General features: G+C 41.4%; 1 long non-coding RNA gene across 1 annotated transcript; it reads right to left on the bottom strand.

The window, feature by feature from the left end:
* Positions 1-330: 330 nt before the first annotated feature.
* On the bottom strand, positions 331-17,656 carry LOC311051812. The gene is made up of 2 exons (XR_014601428.1): positions 17,566-17,656; positions 331-1,924 (listed from the first exon to the last, which is right to left on the bottom strand). It is a non-coding gene; the product is annotated as an uncharacterized lncRNA (long non-coding RNA).
* Between the last annotated feature and the right edge of the window lie 3,351 nt (positions 17,657-21,007).

The following is a 21,007-nucleotide window of genomic DNA, read 5'->3' as shown; positions in this document are numbered from 1 at the left end:
ACACAAATCCAACAGCTTGTCAGTACTTTATTCCATGCATAAATTAATGCGTATGATTGTATACACGTTGGAAAGACACTGATGCTCATAACGCTCTACAGTAACCTATGGGCTACAGGAAATACAAAATGAAATGCAATAAAAAAAAACACAAGGTTTTTTGCCCAACCACAATGAAATGCTTCTATCTCCATATTTAAACTTTTTTTTTTGTTCATAAATGAATGCCCTATTACGTCATACTTCCGTGTCACACAAACGTAATAGAAGATGTACAAGCTTGCGACATATTGCGAGCTTGTAGATCTGCTATTTTTTGCCACTTTGGAAAAAAAAGGAAAATTGTGAAAAGTAACATTTTCTGACACACAATGTTTCAAACAGACGAAAACGATCTGATGGTGAATGTAAGCATTGAAATCCATTGTGTGTAATAAAAAGAAACACTTCTAGAGAAATATACCAACAAAATTACGTACACCAGCGTAATGAGAACCAGACACTAATTGTGTTCATTTAATTTAGTCATGTGACAGTCATGTGGATATTGTCAGATTATGTCGACAGATGCCTTATGTGAAAGAAGTATTTGCTACTACTAACAGCTTCTCCCTTGTATGAATGTGCATTTTGACCAAAGCATTTTTCACAAACTTCAACTAAAGGTTTTTTTCCCCTGTATGAGTCTTCATATGCTTTCTTAGATAATCCTTTCGACTACAGCCTTTGCCACAAACTGTGCAGGTAAATGGCTTTTCCCCTGTATGAGTTCTCATGTGCGTTTTTAGATCAGTCCTTCGAACAAAACTGTGGCCACATATTGTACAAGGGAAGGGCCTCTCACCCGTATGAGTCCTCATGTGTACCTTCAATGTACTCGTGTCAGCACAGCTCAGGCCACAAACATCACAACTAAAGGGTTTTCCCCCTGTATGAATCGTTGCGTGTGGTTTTAGTTGACTCTTTTGACTAAATCCTTTGCCACATATTGTACAAATATAGGGCTTTTCTCCTGTATGAATCCTCTCATGAATAGTTAGATTACTCATAACTGCATAGCCTTTGCCACAAACCGTACAAATAAAGGGTTTTTCCCCTGTATGAAGTCTCATGTGTGTTTGCAGTGCATCCTTGCGACTGAAGCCTTTGTCACAAACTCTACAAGTAAAGTTTTTTTCGCCTGTGTGAGTCCTCATATGACTTTTTAGATGATAATTTCGACTATAACCTTTGCCACATACTGTGCACGTATACGGCTTTTCGCCGGTATGACTCATCATGTGTGATTTTAGTTCACCCTTATGACCACAGCCTTTGCCACATACTGCGCACGTATACGGCTTTTCGCCGGTATGAGTCATCATGTGTGATTTTAGGTGACTTTTACGACCACAGCCTTTGCCACAAACTGTACAAGTATAGGGTTTCTCCCCTGTGTGAATCCTCAAGTGTATATTTAGATCACCCTTTCGACTAAAGCCTTTGCCACATATTGTACAAGTAAAGGACTTGGAATGAGTCATTGCGTTTTGTTTCTTGTATGATTTCAATGCGTTTAAAGCCGACTGATCGTCCTTGGTCTCCCACTCATCGCTGTCATCAGTGTCAGATTCAGAACAGTTTGAAGAGATGAGATGGTCAATATTATTTGGTCGTGCTGCTACCCATTGCTGTATGTAAGCTTGTGTTTTCATGTGTTCAGTTGAGGTACTGGCTAGAGGCTCTGTCTCTGTGTTTTCACCTTCGTCTTCACTTTTCACTGTTAGTAAAGTCAACGTTGACCAATTAGCCTCCTCTGGTCTTTGAAGTAGCTCCTCCAGTTCTACTTCAATCTGTGGAGGTTCTGGTTCCTCCTGGACCAGACTGGGGCTCCTCTCCTCTTCAGGGGAAACCTCCTCTTTAGACACAGGGAGGTGCAGGAAGTCTAGGTAAAAATAACACACCAGTGAAAAAGAATGAAATGTTTGAAGTTTATATTTTCCATGCAGTGTTACTGTACCTGTGGTTTAAAATATTTGTAATAAATTATCTCAGAAACTAAATTCACATTTTGGTCTTAAAATTTGGCAGAATTTTGCAGTGGTAGTAGTAGTAGCAGCAGTACAACAACAACAACAACAACAACAATAATCATCAATATAGCTGCAAGCAGCGATAAACGGGGCCATGGCATAATAGGCAAAAAGTGATATGGAAGAATAGCACAATAAGACGTAGAAACAGAATAGATTGAACTTGAGACAAAGCAGCCCATGCAACTAACAAATGAGCATCCTCAATAGGGGTGGGACGATATACGATATTATCGTACATCGCAATAAAAACCAACAACGATAACTTTATCGCGGGGTCTGTAATTATCGCGATAAAAAAAAAAAAAAATTCGAGCAGAAATTATGTTGGTGTCCAGATTGCATGTCCGGCCTAGAAAGGGATACGGAAACGGCTGTGTGTGACTGTGAGCGTGTCTACTGTGAATGTGTTCTGGTGTATCCGGCACACACCGGATACAGTTGCAGAGGCGGAAGCAGAGAGGAGAAGCTGCGCATGAGGCAGAAGAGTAGTGCTGCTCGTCGACGCCACATTAAACAAAAACAAAGATGCAGTCAGACTCAGAACATGAAAACTCGGACTCAGAAACGCTGCGGCTGTACCCTCCGGAAAAAAAGGTTAAATCCAGCGTATGGACATATTATGGCTTCACAAAGAAAACGCAACAGAAAGACGAGACGCCGACCTGCAGAAAATGCCTTAAAAAAATTCCTGCCCCGAAGTCAAACACTTCCAACCTGCGACAACACCTCCGTGAAAAACATCCAGCGTTGTACGTCAAAACCCAGGTAAAAATAACATTACTGTATGTTTAGTCAACTTATTGTTACAACTTACAAATGACTACACTGTTAATTGTGAACGAGATGCTCATAACTTTAGCTTTCTAAAGCTAATGCTCACGTTAAAGTTGGCTGCCTGTTGCACGCTCTGTGAGCAGTGTTGCCATGTCTGCTTATTATAAGCGACTTTGGGCTTGTTTGAAGACGCGTTGTGAGCTTGTAGATCGGCGATTTTTTATATATATATATATATATATATATATATATATATATATATATATATATATATATATATATATATATATATATATATATATATATATATATATATATATATATATATATATATATATAGGTCATGTGGCCTATACTAATAGTCGCCAGACTCGCCACATGAGTCATGATGACTATAGTATAGAGGCCACGTGTTGGGCTTGTTTTTATAGCCCGTGCTGCTTATTTCTCTCGCAAAATATGGCAACACTGGCTCTGGCTGTGAGTCTCTTTTCTGTGCAAAACACGGCACGCAACCAAGTATAAATCTGGCATTTACCATCACTACACGTGTCCGTTTTAACTTTACAATTTAACAATAATACAATCAGACTTCACAGTGTACTGTGATTATATTATTAATGAAATTATATATACTTAAAATAGTTATTGGATCAATTCATGCTTCTTCTGACATTATACTTTTTTACTTCTAGTCTGCTGCCACTGCTGTGGCTTTGCCTGCACCCCAACAAGCACCACCCAAAGAGCCTACTGTGCAACCAACCATTACACAAACGTTCTCAAGACAAGCTGAATATCAGCCAAACTCAAAGACTGCAACAGAACTTACCAGAGCTTTAGGATATTTCATAGCAAAGGACATGATGCCATTTCGACTGGTTGAAAGGCCTGGCTTTCTAAATCTCATGAAAAAAGCAGTTCCTCTGTACAAGGTGCCAACGCGACAGTACTTTTCCAAAACAGAGATACCACGAATGTACAACGAAGTCAAAGCTGACATGGCTACAAAGTTGGCACAGGGTTCTTGGTTTGCTGCCACCTCTGACATTTGGACCAGCAGTGGAGGTGGGGGTGAACCGTACCTGAGCTTCACCGTACACTTTCTGTCACCAGAATGGAAACTAGAGTCCATCTGCCTAGAAACTGTGCTCTTCCCAGATGACCACACCGCTGAGAACATCACTGAGATGGTAGAGAACATCCTTACAGAGTGGAACATCAAGAAAGAGCAACTGGTGGGCATCACGACAGATAATGCTGCAAACATGCAAAAGGCCTTGAGGGATTTCGGTGGCCTGTGGCTTGGGTGCTTTGGCCACAATTTAAACCTGGCTATCACAAAGGTCCTGAAGATTAGACGTGTAGACAATGCTGTCCGAGCCTGCCGCCACACCGTCCAGGGGTTCTCAAGGAGCTGGAAGAGGAAGAGAGAATTTAAGTCCAAGCAAGCGTCTCTGGAACTCCCTGATAAGTCATTGATCCATGATGTGGTTACTCGGTGGGGATCAACGTATCTGATGTTGGAACGGTTCCTTAGCCAACAACAAGCAGTCAGTGCGGCGCTGGCAGGAGAAAGAGGGGCATGGCACCTGATGCCAAAAGACTCTGATATCACTGTCATGGAGCAACTGTGTGACCTCCTTGGCCCGCTTCACCAGTTTACAGATGCACTTGCTTCAGAGACAAGGGTCACACTCTCAGCTATCAAGCCAGTCATGGATGACATAAAAAATGAAATCCTGCAGCCATGTGAAGGAGACGCACCACTGGTCAGAGATATGAAGAAGTTGATGAGGGGGGACCTTGACTCAAGGTATTCAGAGGAAGCGGAGAGAGTGATAGAAATAGCATGTTTCCTAGACCCTCGATTCAAAGGAAAATTCTCTGATGATCTTGACAACACAATCACCATCTGTGTAGAGGAGGCCCTAAAACCGGTACAGGGCGCAGCAGCTACAGTCAGACGAGAAGAACATCAAGATCCCAGTCAGCCCAGTGCCACAGCCACTTCATCATCCTCCACCACCACACGCCCAGTGTCCCACAAAACACCTAAGGGCCTAGCTGGTTTGCTGAAGAACATCACTGCAAAAAGGCAGCAGCGAGCTGAAGAAGAAGTTGCCAAGACTCCAGAAGAACAGGTGAGATGAAATTATAAACTAAATTATCTCAAGAGGAAATAAGAACAAATTTGTTTAACTCCAATATTTACTGAAATATTTGAATATATCATGAACAAAATTAGATTAAGTAATTGTGTGTGTGTGTGTGTGTGTGTGTGTGTGTGTGTGTGTGTGTGTGTGTGTGTGTGTGTGTGTGTGTCGTCATGACAGGTGAAGGCAGAGTTGCAGGTCTACATGTGTCTTCCATTCCTTGAAGCTGACGGAGATCCATTGCTGTGGTGGAGTCAACATGCAGGGGAAATGCCTCATCTCTCCAGTGTTACACGCCGCCTTTTCTGCATACCTGCAACTAGTGTTCCTTCGGAACGTGTCTTTAGTGCCAGTGGACACATTGTCACACCTCTTCGAAAAAAACTAAAGCCAGACAAAGTGAACATGCTGACATTTTTGCACTTCAATCTACCTTGAAAAGGGCTAAGGTTTCACATCTCACTCTCTAGGCCAAAAGGCTAGCAGCCAGTGTTAAAGTTTTTTGTTATTTTTCTTTTCAGAGAGTACATCTCACTCTCTAGGCCAAAAGGCTAGCAGCCAGTGTTAAAGTGTTTTGTTCTTTTTCTTTTCAGAGAGTACATCTCACTCTCTAGGCCAAAAGGCTAGCAGCCAGTGTTAAAGTGTTTTGTTCTTTTTCTTTTCAGAGAGTACACTCACTCTCTAGGCCAAAAGGCTAGCAGCCAGTGTTGAAGTGTTTTTCTTTTTTTTTTTAAAGAGCAGTACAATCGGTGTGTGCATTTGGCACTACTGTGGCACTTTATTTTCACTCAGACAGTGTCTTCTACACGTTTGGCAGATGCACTTTGTTTTCGATTACAGTGGCCTGTTTATTGTTCAGGACAAGTAGTTTGTTTCCAAAAAAGGTTCAAAGAAAGTATGAAATACAGTTTGCACTTGCATAGTTGCATAAGCATTACAGTTGCACTTTATTGTTTGGTTGCACTGTAGCAGTCTCTTTGTGTGTTGTTGGACATAATGCAGCCTTTTTATTTTTTACAGAACAGTGCCAGTGTTCAGGACAAGTAGTTTGTTTCCAAAAAAGGTTCAAAGAAAGTATGAAATACAGTTTGCACTTGCATAGTTGCATTACAGTTGCACAGCACTATTGTTTGGTTGCACTTGCACTGTAGCAGTCTCTTTGGGTGTTGCTAGACATGCAGCCTGGAAGAAAAATATTGTGTTTTATGTAAAGAGAAGAGACCTTATTGTGAATTATTGAAGTTGAGAGATTACTTGTGGTGTTATTAAAATGTATGTTTACATTGTTTTTCTCTACCTCCATGTGAGACAGTCTTGGATCTTTACAAATTGACAATAAATATTCTTTAACAGAAATGACAGGTCATGTGATTTCACTATTTTTCTAGCATTTTCAGAATTTTCTAAGCAGCGCGCTAATATCGTGATAATATCGTAATCGTGATATTTTTGGCCACCATTATCGTGATATGACATTTTCTAAGCAGCGCGCTAATATCGTGATAATATCGTAATCGTGATATTTTTGGCCACCATTATCGTGATATGACATTTTCTAAGCAGCGCGCTAATATCGTGATAATATCGTAATCGTGATATTTTTGGCCACCATTATCGTGATATGACATTTTCATATCGTCCCATCCCTAATCCTCAATAGCTGAGGGATGGTGGCTAAGGGTTAAGGACCTTACTCATGGACACCTCAACCCATGGCCATAGACAGGAATCGAACTCTCAACCTTCGGACTCACAGGGTGTCACAGTAGTGATTGAGCTAAGGCCTCATCCAGCCTGACGGTGTCTGTTGAAGATTATAGACTCTTGCCTTCTGCCATGAACCGAGCCACTGTTTCACTAACAATAAGATCAGTGGTTCACAAACCATTTACCAATAGAGAAATGTGATGTCTCCTCGGTACCAAAACTAGTGAAAGTAGCCGATCTACAAGCTCACAAAGCGTTGCATCCTAAAAAGTTGTGAAGACAATGAAGTATGTCATACATTGAAAAGAACTCTCAAATAAGCATTTCATGTTATATTTAACAATATCACATGCATTAATTGATAGACATGTTGTGTGCAATGCAATTGAAATGAAGTGTGCATGAGGTGAGACTTAAACCGGTGACCTTGTGGTTGCAAGGCAGATGCTTTGGATATCAAGCCATTGGACCAACAAACCTGAACTTGTAAAAAAGGAGCTTACACACATGACAAAGTTTCACGCAAATTGCTAAAAAATCCTGGGTTAAAGTGTTTTTCAAACTGAGAGAAAGATAGACAGACAGACAGACAGACAGACAGACAGACAGACAGACAGACAGACAAAGTGATATATAAATTGTATGTCTCCTCGGAACCGAAACTAGTGAAAATAGCCGATCTACAAGCTCAGAAACACGTTGCTATCTGAAAAGTTGTGTGATTGTAGATCGGCTATTCTCACAATGAAGTATGTCATACATTGTAAGAAAATACTTGCAAATGAGCATTTAATGTTATCTTTAACAATTGCACATGCATTAATTGATGCAGTCATGTTTTGTGCGATGCAATTGAAAAGTAGCCTGTCTGAGGTGAGATTTGAACCGGCAACCTTTTGATCAAGACAACCGAGCCCCTGTTTCACAAACACTAAGATCAGTGGCTCACAAGGCAATTACCAATAGAAAAATGTGATGTCTCCTCGGTACCAAAACTAGTAAAAGTAGCCGATTTACAAGCTCACAAAACGTTGCTTTCCAAAAAGTTGTGAGAGTGTAGATCGGCTATTTTCACAATGAAGTATGTCATACATTGAAAATATCTACTCATAAAATAATTATTTCATGTTATCTTTAACAATTTAATTAATTAAAACAATCATGTTGTGTGCAATGCAATATAAAGTCTGCATGAGGTGAGACTTGAACCGGCGACCATGTGATTGTGTGATACTGTAGGGAGAAGCCATTGGACCAACAGACCTGAACAGGTGAAAAAGGAGCTCACACAGATGACACAGTTTCACGCAAATTGCAAAAAAATCCTGGGTTTAAGTGTTTTTCAAACTGCTCAAAATTGCAGACAATCTAAGGGCGGAGCTTACTGGTCAAAGTGATAGATGTGTTCCTCACGAGTCAAGGCACATGTGTAAGCAAGTTTCATGGCTGTCGGCCAAATGAGGCATGACTTTTGCCTGTTTAAAGTTTGCATTTTCAAAAAAATTCTATAGCGCCCCCCTTTGGCCAATTGGAGTAAGATTGGTTTCAGTGATATTTCGAATGACCCTCTACATTACTGCAAAGTTTCAAATAGTCCAGGCGTTTCGGGCCATATTTTGATGGAATCGCGCACTTTACGATAAAAGCATGAAATTTGGCACACAGTTAGAGCATGCCATAAGGAACATTTTTGGCTATAGGGCCATCGCAGATTTGTCCTGTGGTAACCATGGCAGCCATTTTCCAAAATGGCCTCCATCTGCTGTTATTTTACCAATAACTCAGGTGCTAGACCACCTAGGATCTTGATTCTGGTGACTAATCCTACATTTTCAAGTATGAGGAATACACTGGTACTATTTAGAATTGTCCTGTGGTAACTATGGCAGCCATTTTTCAAAATGGCCACCACCTGCTGTCATTTTACCAATAACTCAGGTGCTAGACCACCTAGGATCTAGATTCTGGTGACTAATCCTACATTTTCAAGGATGAGGAATACAGTGGTACTATTCACAACATGCTAGTAACTACCTAACTAACTACAGTACATGAGAAGGCTGATACTCGCGTCATATTACACCTAGAAGATGCTATGAAGGAAGGGTATAGCAAGGTGACAATACGCACAGTAGATACGGATGTGCTGGTCCTGGCAGTAACGTCAGCCCAACACCTCCACTTGACTGAGCTGTGGGTTGCTTTTGGAACTGGGAAAAGTTCCTTAGCTGCTACCCCAGACTGGATGAAGCCTCTGGAGCGATTTGTGGTATTGCTCTTTGACCGCACAAGCGGCCAGGCATCAGTGAATCAGGCACGGAAGCAGCTATTCACCCAGAAGGGTAGAACAATTGATGGACTCCCCCCCAACACGAGCTGCACTGATTCAACATACAAAGAGGGCAGCCTACCAAGCTGGCCACTGCTGGGGACAGGTGATGGTTGCAGCCCCTGAACTCCCATCCCCAGGTGAATGGGGGTGGAAGAGGAAGGAGACAGGTGAATACAAATAATTTAATCCACTTCTTTACACTTGTAAACCCGTGATCTGACAATAAAGCTGATTCTAATTTTGACAGGAGGATGGGAAGTGCACTGGACCACACAGAAGCGAGCCTGGCCTGTCGAGAACTCCTCCGCTGTGGTTGCAAAAAGGGATGCAGTGGACAATGCAGATGTGTTAAGGCAGCACTTCAGTGTACTGCCCTTTGCTACTGTGGTGGACTGTGCAACTAACATTGTGTAGATTATCTGGCTTTATTGAATAGACCCCTTAACAGACGACGTCACACTGTGCGGAACCAGTATGCGCGCAATGAAACCCATTCTATCAGGTCTCGCTAGGACGCGCCTCACTAGCCAACACACAAGAGGGGGTTGGGGTGTGCTGAAACCAGCGCACCCCAAAACAACAGGTTGAGAATTGATTGCGTGAAACAATCACCTGTGCGTCCAGTCTCAATGTTGGTAAACAAATAATTGGTCTATATGCCATTAGGCTATGACTCATGAGTACTCTGCCTTTGTTGTGTCTTATTAGTCCATTGAAAATAATTATGCAATACTACTACTAATAAAAGAAACATTCTTGACTCTCATGTGTCAGTTTGAAAACATGTACTGTACTACACCATTACATATTTTGATGGGTTTACTATTATTTAATTAACTGAATGCCAGATATATGTAGTTAGGTAGTAGCATGTTGTAAATAGTACCGCTGTATTCCTCATCCTTGAAAATGTAGGATTAGTCACCATAATCAAGATCCTAGGTGGTCTAACACGTGAGTTATTGGTAAAATGACAGCAGGTGGCGGCCATTTTGGAAAATGGCTGCCATGGTTACCACAGGACAAATCTAAATAGTACCACTGTATTCCTCATCCTTGAAAATGTAGATTTGTCACCAGAATCAAGATCCTAGGTGGTCTAAAACCTGAGTTATTGGTAAAATAACAGCAGGTGGTGGCCATTTTGGAAAATGGCTGCCATGGTTACCACAGGAAAAATCTGCGATGGCCCTATAGCCAAAAATGTTCCTTATGGCATGCTCTAACTGTGTGCCAAATTTCATGCTTTTATCGTAAAGTGCACGATTCCATCAAAATATGGCCCGAAACGCCTGGGCTAAAACAAATGTGAGTCTGCATGTATGTGTTAGGGGCAGACAAATAATTTACATAAAACTGCAATATTCATTGGCTCATAAAAGCTTAAGGTTTTCACTTAGAAAAAATCCAGCCGCACAAATCTGTCGGCATAGGTCCGAAGTACATGTGTAAAATGTTCCGTGCAGATTGCTCAAAATCCCAGGAGGAGTTTGATTTTAACTGCTTTTCATATAATTCAAAATGGTGGGAGATCTAAAGGTCAGAGGTCAAAATTCAGAGTGTGAAAGTTGTTAGGCATGAGGAGACGCATGTGTGTATCGACGTTTCATGGCTGTAGGTCAAACAGGGCATGAGTTGTACCTGTTCAAAGTCAATTGAGTGCTATAGCGCCACGCTTTGGCAAATAGTTGAGTTTCGTGTCTTAGCCGTTTGGCATAGCCCTCTACCACATTGCCGAGTTTCGTAAAAAGTGACCACACGGTTAGGCCAGAACTGCAAAAACGGCAGAATAAGAAAGCCAAGAGTCTATAAGGCTTCGAGCCGTATATACCTCGAACCCTTAATAATAGCGAAAGTGTAGAGATGCAATAAGGGTCCACGGCCCTTTGGCCATGGCCCTTAATCCTCCTATAATTCTAGTAACCTCTGTAGTAGTGTCTGTCTGTCTGTCTGAGCCCAAACACGTTTCTGCCCGGTTCTCCTCGGTGCCTGGAGCTATTGATCTCAAATCGCGCACAGCCATTGACCATTACCATGTGCATGGAACTGTCGAGCCACTTCTTCGATATCACTAAATCTCAGCTGTTTATTCCCATTTTTATGTCAAAACTTCTTCTGCCCGGTTCTCCTCACTGCCTGGCGCTATTGCTCTCAAATCGCGCACAGCCACTGACCATTGTGTGTGTGTGTGTGTGTGTGTGTGTGTGTGTGTGTGTGTGTGTGTGTGTTTGCGACGGGTCGCGTGTGTGTGTTGGGGACGGCTCCGGTGGGGGGGGCGGGACGTGCGACAGGACGTGCAATAACCCCACGCTTGCAACTACTTTTGCCTGCGCACCTCACCGGGTATGGTCTAGTAATAATAACAACAATAACAACTAGACGCGTCGCAATTCCGGGGAAATTGCAGAGTGTGGTTGCGCCGACGCGGTCGGGACTCCAGTAAAACGCCGGGAGGAATACCGTCGGAGACTGCACCAATTACATCGTCACGTCACTCCTGAGATCGCCTGCGTTTCATTTTGAGAGAATTGATCCCCAAAAATCATGTTTTTGCATCAAACGGTTACATTTCGAGCATTTGTGGCGCCCCCTATGGATCAAAGTAGAAATGCTTTTGGGGATTGGTTTAGTATACCACCCTCGACATGTGATTCAAATTTGGGATTGACCGGACGTTTTGTTCGTGATTTATGGCATTTTTGGTCAAACGGGCCCCTCCCGCTAACTTTGGAAGCCATTTACGGACGGACGGTACGGACTATCAAAATTCCGCTTGGATAGGTTTATCGCATGGGTCCATAGATCACGTGTACCGATTTGTGTGAGATTTGGAAAAAAATTGAAGGAAAAGGAGCAAAAAGTGTGTTTTGAAGAAAATTCAAAATGGCGGAAAATCTATCCTGACGCAAATGGGCGTGGCCTATATGGGGAGATGCGTCGGGACCCAAGGAATCCAGGTGAAAAGGGGTTCACGAGCTACGGTTCAAGAGTTATAGGCCAAAAGGTAAAGTGGGCTGTTATAGCGCCACCATGTGGCCGATTGGTGTAATTATTTTTCTAATAATTTTGGACTAAATTATGAACCTCCCTTCCAAATGTGGTAACTGTAGCTCTTACGGTTTCTGAGAAAAAAATACTTGAATGGGAGTTTTTGCAATTCCCATTAAAGTGGATGGGGAAATTTAATGCACAAATAAATCAATATCAAAAAATCTATCCTGACGCAAATGGGCGTGGCCTATATGGGGAGATGCGTCGTGACCCAAGGAATCCAGGTGAAAAGAAATTTTGATTTTAGGACCTACGGTTCAAGAGTTACAGGCCAAAACGTAAAGGGGGCTGTTATAGCGCCACCATGAGGCCGAATGGTGTGATATTTTTTTCAATAATTTCGGACAATATTATGAATTATCCCTCCAAATCTGATAACTCTAGCTGTTAAGGTTTCTGAGAAAAAAATACTTGAATTTGAGTTTTTTCACTTTTACATTAAAGTGGATGGGGAAATTTAATGCACTAATAAATTAATATCAATTAAACTATTCAACCAATCTCTTAGCCCTATACACGCGCACGATTCCCGATTTAGACGGTCATTTTGATATGTGGCACGACATTGGGGGATAAAAACTGTGGGAGGAGATGCGCTCTAAAGTATTGTTTATCTATAAATAAAGAAATAAAGTGTGTAGAGTACTATAGTCTGGTTGCCCTGTTGGGCAACCACACTAATGGGCAACCACACTAACTAGATCCACCTACTCGGGAACAATGCAAGTTGTGAGTGCATGCCTGCATGTAGATCCCTGATGTCATCTGTATAAGCTCATATATGGGCTTCCGGACAACTGGATGTCCATATATGCCTATGGGCATTATCGGTCGGATCTGCAATTCCTGACCAACCGCCTATCTGAACGACTCGACGTCGGGCACCGTGCTCCCTTGAGTCCTCAATGTGCACACCGAGTTTGTGGACTCACTGTGGACTGTGTGTGTGTGTGTGTGTGTGTGTGTGTGGGGCTTTGGAGCAAGGGGCAAGTCTTAGATATTTACGATGAGGCCGACAAAATGGCCAGAGTGGCGCTGTTTTACCCTGCGCCGACCTGCGGTGTCAGAAAGAATTTATTTTAACGCAAGTGAATGGGTTTTTTGACAAACTTTAGACTAGATTTTCTTACTGTAATAAAAATTGTCATAAATTCTATATGCTTCCAGTCGCTAGTTTAAAGTCTCCTTTCAATCATCAGGATATGCGTTTTGCTAAATTATGGTCCTATTTATTTTAAAATTGACGATAAAGTAGGCTATTCTCTAGGAGGGGCGGGATGATTTGATTGACAAGCTACACAACCAATAGCATTCATACCCCGCCCCCCGCTCTTGATTGACAAGCTACCCAACCAATAATGGTCTGGTCTCATTCTGACGCGATATTGAAAGATGGCGGACCTACAGTCGTGGAACAATCGGCTTCATTTTCGGTCTGTAGAAAGCAGCGGAGTGGCTTTGTCCATCTCGCTTTGGAGGAGTTTTTTTTTATCAAATGAAGCGCTCCCATTCTCCTGCATGTGACACAACATAGAGCACATGCCCACCACCGCAGAGTTTGGGGGTTCAAATCCATCGTGATGCGGAGCGTCTATACAAACATAATTGGCCCATGTTCGGGGGAGGGTGATATTTGTCACTGCACACACTCCTACGGACTGGGGGCGGCACCTACCAGCAGGGTGTAAGTCCTCCTAATGTGGGCTCCTCACTGGCAGGTGAGTCAGTAGGATACAGCAGCATTGGGACTTTTTGTATTATCCTATTAGCCCAAATGTATGACTATTCCCGTGCTAAGTATTAAATCAATCAAAGTATTCAATGAATCAATCAATGACAGTGATAACACACACATGTGTGTGGGGAGGAATTAATTGGCATAATGACTACATTGTGGAGAACAATGGGTAAAAAGCAAAAAAAGAAAACATAGCAAAGTAAGCCAAAAACAAGGAGTTGATAGTGTTGGACTTCTTCAAAGTTTCCGATTATGACAGCTCGCTTGCCATTTGCAATACATGTTCCGCAGACGGAGAGAAAAAAATACTACTTTTTGAATACAGCTTTAATACATCAAATCGGATAAATCGCCTGAAACATTCAATGGTGTGTTGAAAGCATGCAAAGATGCCTGCGCTGCTTGTATCAGAGAAAGTTAATACTTTTATTTTTGAAGGTGTACATGTATGGTGTTGTGACAGGAAGTCCTTCAATTTGATAATAAGCTCTATGCACAGCAGCCATATTGGAAAGAAATTGGGCCTCTTTCTTACTTCCTTCACAGGTGTTACCAATGACACTAACGAAGGCTCTGTTCCATTTCATGCACTACATTGGTTCTCAAACCTTTTAATTTCAAGGAACCTCATAACTCCGAGAGTGTACAAATGGAACCACTCTCAGAGTTACACACCTTTTGAGGTGACATTTAGAACTCCCTCAAGGAATCATGAGGGTCCCTGGACCACACTTTGAGACCCACTGGTGTAGCAGAGTCTTTCCAGTGAGCCAACATGCACAATATCAGCACCCTGACGCTGTTTGACCAGAATGGAACAGAGCCTTCAATTAGTATCATTGGTAACACCTGTGAAGGAAGTAAGTAAGAGGCCCAATTTCTCTTCAAAATGGCTGCTGTGCATAAAGCCTATTGTATCAGCTGGGGAGAATCTGATGATTAGGACCCGACACAGCTGTGGTGCTGGGGTATAAATGCTGTCTCAGGTTGAGGAAGCCAGAGAAAGAGGAGCAGTAGTGCACAGAACGGCCGCTCAAATGTTTGTTTAAAGTAATATGGACCCTGGAAGGGTGGGTTAAAGACGGACAAAGGAACAGATATCCATCAAATGGACGCAATGGGCATGCCACTGTTTTAGCAGCCTATTTAGCACCTAGCTGGTACATTTTTATGGTTGTTTTGCTTGCATTGTTTTTGGGCTTACTGTGCTGAGAGAGTGATCTTATTTTTGTTATTGTCTGAGGATTATTGTTATGTTTGGTACCTTTTCATGTATTTTCTAATACGGTGGCTTACGTATTGTGTAATTGTATTGGTGATGTCACTGGTCACTGCTAAAGAAACTGCTAAGCCAAAGCCAGCTGCAAAGAAGGCACCGGGGCTTGTAACTATAGTATAGGCGTTTGAAAAATGAAAGAAGTTCGCCAGATCTGTGACTTAACCATAGACATGTTGGCCACATATCATGGAACTGAGCACCCTTCCATTGAAGTCTTGTTTTTTGTTCGTGATTGTCGGCACTGACATTAATAAAAAAATAAAATAGATCTCGCCTTGGAGTAGAAGCAGATCTCTGCCTCTTTCTCAGCACAATGCAAACATTGGACCTCAGGCTTGCTAGCTCCATAACCTTTGCTAAATCAATTTTCAAAATCATTTTTAAAAGAAAGCTTTACAGACCTGTTTTGAAGCCACTATTTCAGCTAATTCAAATCCACCAGCTTAGAATTTGTGCTATTGGCTGGAATGGCAGCAAGGGTGGGTCTTCACTCAGTAGAGCCCAGTCACAAGGCCCGGAAAAATACCATTCAGGCATGCTCACATTGTGAGCTTGTAGATCTGCTATTTTCAAACATGTTAGTACTTTTACTGTTGGTACTAAGGTTGGGCGATATGCCAAAATATTCCTATCGGCCATCGCCGGCCCCAAAATTGTCGATTGACGATATATTCGTGCTAGAAAAGCAATAATGTGAGAACAGCTCCCGAGTCCTTTAAGCTCGAGTTATACTTCGCCATACAGTGGGTCGCGTGTCAAAAATAGCAGATCTACAAGCTCACAACGCGCCACCGACATGACGCATTGTGAGCTTGTATATCTGCTATTTTCAGCGCACGACCCCGTTGTACGACGGAGTATACATTCGGCTGTAACACGTGCTGTGTCGGGTCAAAGAAAAAAAACGAGAAGAGACGGCATGACTGTATTTCTGCTGCCATGCACCAATCTCACTCTCTCACTGACCAAACTTGTTTAGACAACAAAGAATTGCAAATCAATTGTAAATCACTTCCATAGGATATTCTTTTAGGACTAAACTAAGATCACAGGCTAGGAGAGAAGCCTACCTCAGTTTGCAGCAACGATGTGGCGAAACACACCCATCCAGGTTAACTTTTTTATATTCAGACAAATAATAAATTGTGGTACTGCGGGATAAATCACTCGTCCGGGCCGCCCTCCCCAGTAACTAAAAAGGGACTTGCAGTGCGTGTTGGGTCGCGAGTGAATTCACATTTCAAATCGCATTGATTGAATGGTGATATAAACATACCGGTAAGCTGACACAAGTTTTAATATCCAGACTTGACAGCAAAAGTTAAGAATCAAGTGCTTGAGACCAGGGGACATGTTACTGCGTCATCAAGCTTGCAAATGCACAGCAACGATTTGCAGAAACTGGAGCTTTAGTTTCAATTTCGTTTTTATATAAAAAATATATATACAGCTATCATCAAACGTACAGTAGCTGATAAACAGACAAATAGGAAAGCAAAACTTTTCCCTCTGCTCTGAGTTTTGTAGCCTAGGCTTGTCAGAAATAAGCGCAACAAGAGCGTGCCTTCATCATCATCAATCATTATTAGAAGAGCCCAAATTGATTAACATTTCGTGCACGCTTTGTATTGCGCTTTACATTTAATTTGGTTATATTTGAAGAGTTTAATTCTTGAGATGGCAGACCATTAGGATACATTTATTTTGCAAAATAAAATGTCAAATATCGTCTGAATAAATTATCGCCTAATAAAAACATTCGACGATTGGACTCATCCAATCGCCGACTGTCGTTATATTCGTCCAATCGCCCAACCTTTGTTGGTACTTTCAGTACATTTTCATGCCAATACTTTTGTACTTTTAATCAAGTACATTTAGAATTCTGGACTTTTACTTGTAACAGTATTTCTATTGCCGTATTGATACTCTTACTTAAGTAAAGAATTTGAGTACTCCACCACTGTCCAGGAGTAGGCTCGTCTGTTGCCTGCCTGAGAAAACAGACATGGTGATTTTTCTGAAGAACAGTTGAGTCAAGCCTTGCCCATAGTATGAAGCGACTTTACATTTTTGCCCTGAAAACTGTTTGCACAATTTTGTTTATTTATTCCACATTAATTTAATTTGTTTGTACACTTATTTGTTTGGGAATAAGTTACAGACAACTTCAACGTGTTAAATTAAATAAAGTAGGCTATATTTGTGCCGTAGCTGTTATTTAAAACTGCTCTCAAAACAGAGGGGAAACAAAGGATTTAAAAGAATTGTATCGAAAATAATAATAATGATAATAATAATAATACTAGCATACAGGCACCGTTATCTAAGTCAAAGTATTGAATCTGTAGATCAACATTTTTTTAACGATACCCAGCCCTACATGCATGCACACAGACCTGCCACCTGCAAAGCAAATAGATATCCACCAAGGAAGCTGTCTTTCTTTTTACCTCTTATTTGGTTCTCATTCATTGCTGAACTGTCAGTCTGGCAAGATGACATCAGTTTGAAGAGACGGCCGAGGTCTGGCTATGTACGATGGGCCCTCGTGTCCTGTTTGGATAGCAGGAAAGAAACAAACGTGTAAAATCCAACCTTTACATCAGATTACTCACAGTAGCCATGCCAGCAGTGTTGCCAGTTCTCCTTATTATAAGTGACTTTGGGCTTGTTTTTTCTGTAAAGTTGTTTGAAAATATTCGGTTTTTCGTTTGTTGCTTGTTTCTAAAGTGTGGTTGCTTATTTGGGCTTGCTTCCTAAAATGTTGTTTAAACCAGTGGTTCTCAAACATTTTCATAGTCAAGGACCCCCAAATGAATATGCAGTTGTCAACGGACCCCCCCCCCCCCCCCATCTAAAACTATTTTGTCCCTGTACCAGTACCAAACAACTTTGTTGTACCAGATTTGCTGTACCAGACCCCGTACCAGATTTGTGTGGTCTAAAAAATAACACATTTGACACTTTTTTCGCCAAAAAAGAAAAGAAAATAGCTGATCTACAAGCTCACAACACGTCACATCGCGACTCCTAGTGAGCTTGTAGATCAGCTATTTTCAAATATCCGAAATATTTCCTGGACTGTAGAAGACAAGGTGAGTGTCAAGCTGCAAGCAGAGGCATTGTTATCAAACACATGTGCCTGGTTCTGGTGGCTGATATTGTCCTTCTAATCCACGAGAGGGCTGTGTTTTTTCACTTATTTTTTCATTGTTTTTTTTACAGTTAAAACAATGAAAATAAACACAATTTATTAAGTAATGAAAAACATTTATTGAAAAAACATGCCCCCTTCACGCATTAAAAGGACAATATCAGTCACCAGAACCAAGGATGTGTGTTTTCAATGAATCTAACATGGTTAAAATGGAGTGTAAAGTTACAATGGATATCAAATATCTAAACACTGATTCAAGCAACTTGAAAATATGATCTGGGGGCGCACACGAAAGCTAGAGTAGACATCAAAATGACCCCCTACGTCTAACCCGGGAAATGGCCCCCCTGTCAGGTGATAAGAAGCGGCTTGCTAGCTCTCATGCAGTGAAGGAGGCATGAGCTCGGCTCTAGGCTCTCCCTAAGCTGGCAGAGGGAGTGTAGCGCCCAGAATTATTTAGACAATTGGCACTGGTGAAAAAATTGGTTACAAAATCATGGGATAAAAATAAATAAAAAATGACCTCAAGATGAGTAAAAGCCTAAAGGCACAAAGGCACGCACATCCCAAAGTACCTTTACTAGCCTAGGCTGAGTGCTGGATTGAAAGTTCAACATGTGAAAAAAAAAAATCTGCACACCAAAATATAGACATTGTGCAGTGTTCAAAGGAGGAACATGCACAGCAGGGTTCTTCCATAGGGGGTCCGGGACCCCTAGGGGGTCGTCAGAGATACTACAGGCCAGGGCGCCGCCAAATCTTTGTGTGATGGATTTTCTTTTTTACAAGTACTTCAAAAACATCTGGCATTGGCCAGACTGATAACGTGGATTCACTCTAACGTTCGGACTTCGGCTCATAGGGAGCTAGTATGAGAAATCAGAAAAGGATTTTGATGCTTTTCCCTGTTGTACGGACAGCAGTTGAAACGCAGTCACTGATTGGACCGATCATTTTCTGATTTCTCATACTCGCTCCCTATGGGCCGAAGTCCAGACTGATACCGGGGAGGAACGTGAGAGTGAATCCATGTTGTCAGCCTGCTCCACTGATCACGTCCAACCCAGATTTGGCACAAACAAGCGGTTGAATTCGTTCTCCTGCTATGCCACCAAAATGTGAAATCCCCTATCAAAACTGCCCTAAAAGAGTACCTTCAGGTGGCTGCAATTTTAAACTGGTCCCTGTAGAAGTCATAACCTAGACATCCCCCCCCCCCTCGAACTTTTTACTGTACATATTTAGTTTCTTATTTTTACTGTACATATTTTGTTTTTCTTATTTTTAAAACTGCTTATATGATGTTCTGCATAGTAGAGTATATCTGTCTGTCATTTCATGTCACTATGAATTGACTACAAAGGACCCAAATGGAAAGAGGCCAATGGCTTTCTGGGTTGTTTAAATTCCCATTAGCTGACCTTGTATTGAACTGTACTTTCATGTGCATTTTTCTGCAAACTTCGAATAAAGTGTTCCATCAATCAATCAATCAATTCCCTCCCCAAAAGTTAAGTAGTGAGTGAACACAACATGACATTCCCTGGGAACATTTCAACAACAACAACATTACATTAACAGTATTATGTCCCTTTAAGGGCAATGGATAAGTCCGGGGGTCGTGAACGTTTTTCAGGCCAAGGACCCCTTAGCTGAGAGAGATGAAGCAGGGAACCCCACTACATATTGTATAAAACTGTGTTGCAGATTAAACTTGTTCATAGATTTCATAGATAGCTTCATAGACTTGTTTGACAGCACTATCGTTGTGTAGTGTTGTGTTGGATTGGATTCATGTTGACATGTATTTTCAGACAGTTAACCACCCTCAAACATGTATATATCTGAGTAAAAGTCCTGAATTAAAAATGTACTTGAGTAAAAGTACAAAAGTATTGGTATCAAAATGTACTTAAAGTACCAAAAGTAAAAGTACTCATTATGCAGAAGCTTGTAGATCTGCTATTTTCAAATGGCCAAAATGTATATAGGGCTGAAGTGATTAATGTATGTTTTGTAATAATAATCCAAATCTACTAAGTAACTATCTAAGGGTTTCTAATAACTGTAGTGCAATATTTGCCTCTGAGATGTAATGGAGAAGTAATTATAAGCACTGAAAATGGGAAATACTCCAGTAAAGTAAAAACACCTCAAAAGTACAGTACTTGAGTAAATATACTTAGTTACATTACAACACTGGGTATAGGTTACGTTTACGAATACCAGGTGAATCCCGCAGGATTTGTCCTGGGGCGACTGTGTTTTGGGGCGAGGGTTTTGGTATTCACCCCAATTAGTCTAACAGGCTTATATATAATTATAGAAATACAATATTGTAGATTTGATGTGGCTTGTGGCTTACCTTCATCCACGGACGTTTGGACTTATTGACAATGTTCATTCAGTAAAATGTTATATTATTATATGATATATTATTATTATTCAGTAACCCTACAAGTGTAACATTTAGTAATATATTATATATTCTTATTATTCGGTAACCCTGCTGCTGTAAGAGACTCCATTTGACGCGTTTTCACTGTTTATTCGGAGACGTTTTTGAGCCGCTCTCTGTTTCTCCTCTGTTTCTCCACTATGGAAAAAATGGAAAAAAATAACTACACGCACGCCTTTATTTCCGGGTCAACGTATGACACACATGCGCAGTAAGGGATCCATACCCTGTTGTTGCCTTGTTGCCTTTCGCCCCCTGGTGGAGGAGATTGTCACTG

Source organism: Gymnoscopelus microlampas (assembly GCF_963454915.1).
Source record: "Gymnoscopelus microlampas genome assembly, chromosome: 9".
NCBI classification, from domain to species: Eukaryota; Metazoa; Chordata; class Actinopteri; order Myctophiformes; family Myctophidae; genus Gymnoscopelus; species Gymnoscopelus microlampas.
The sequence above is the reverse complement of the archived record's forward strand: the minus strand, read 5'-3'. Positions and strand labels throughout refer to the sequence as shown.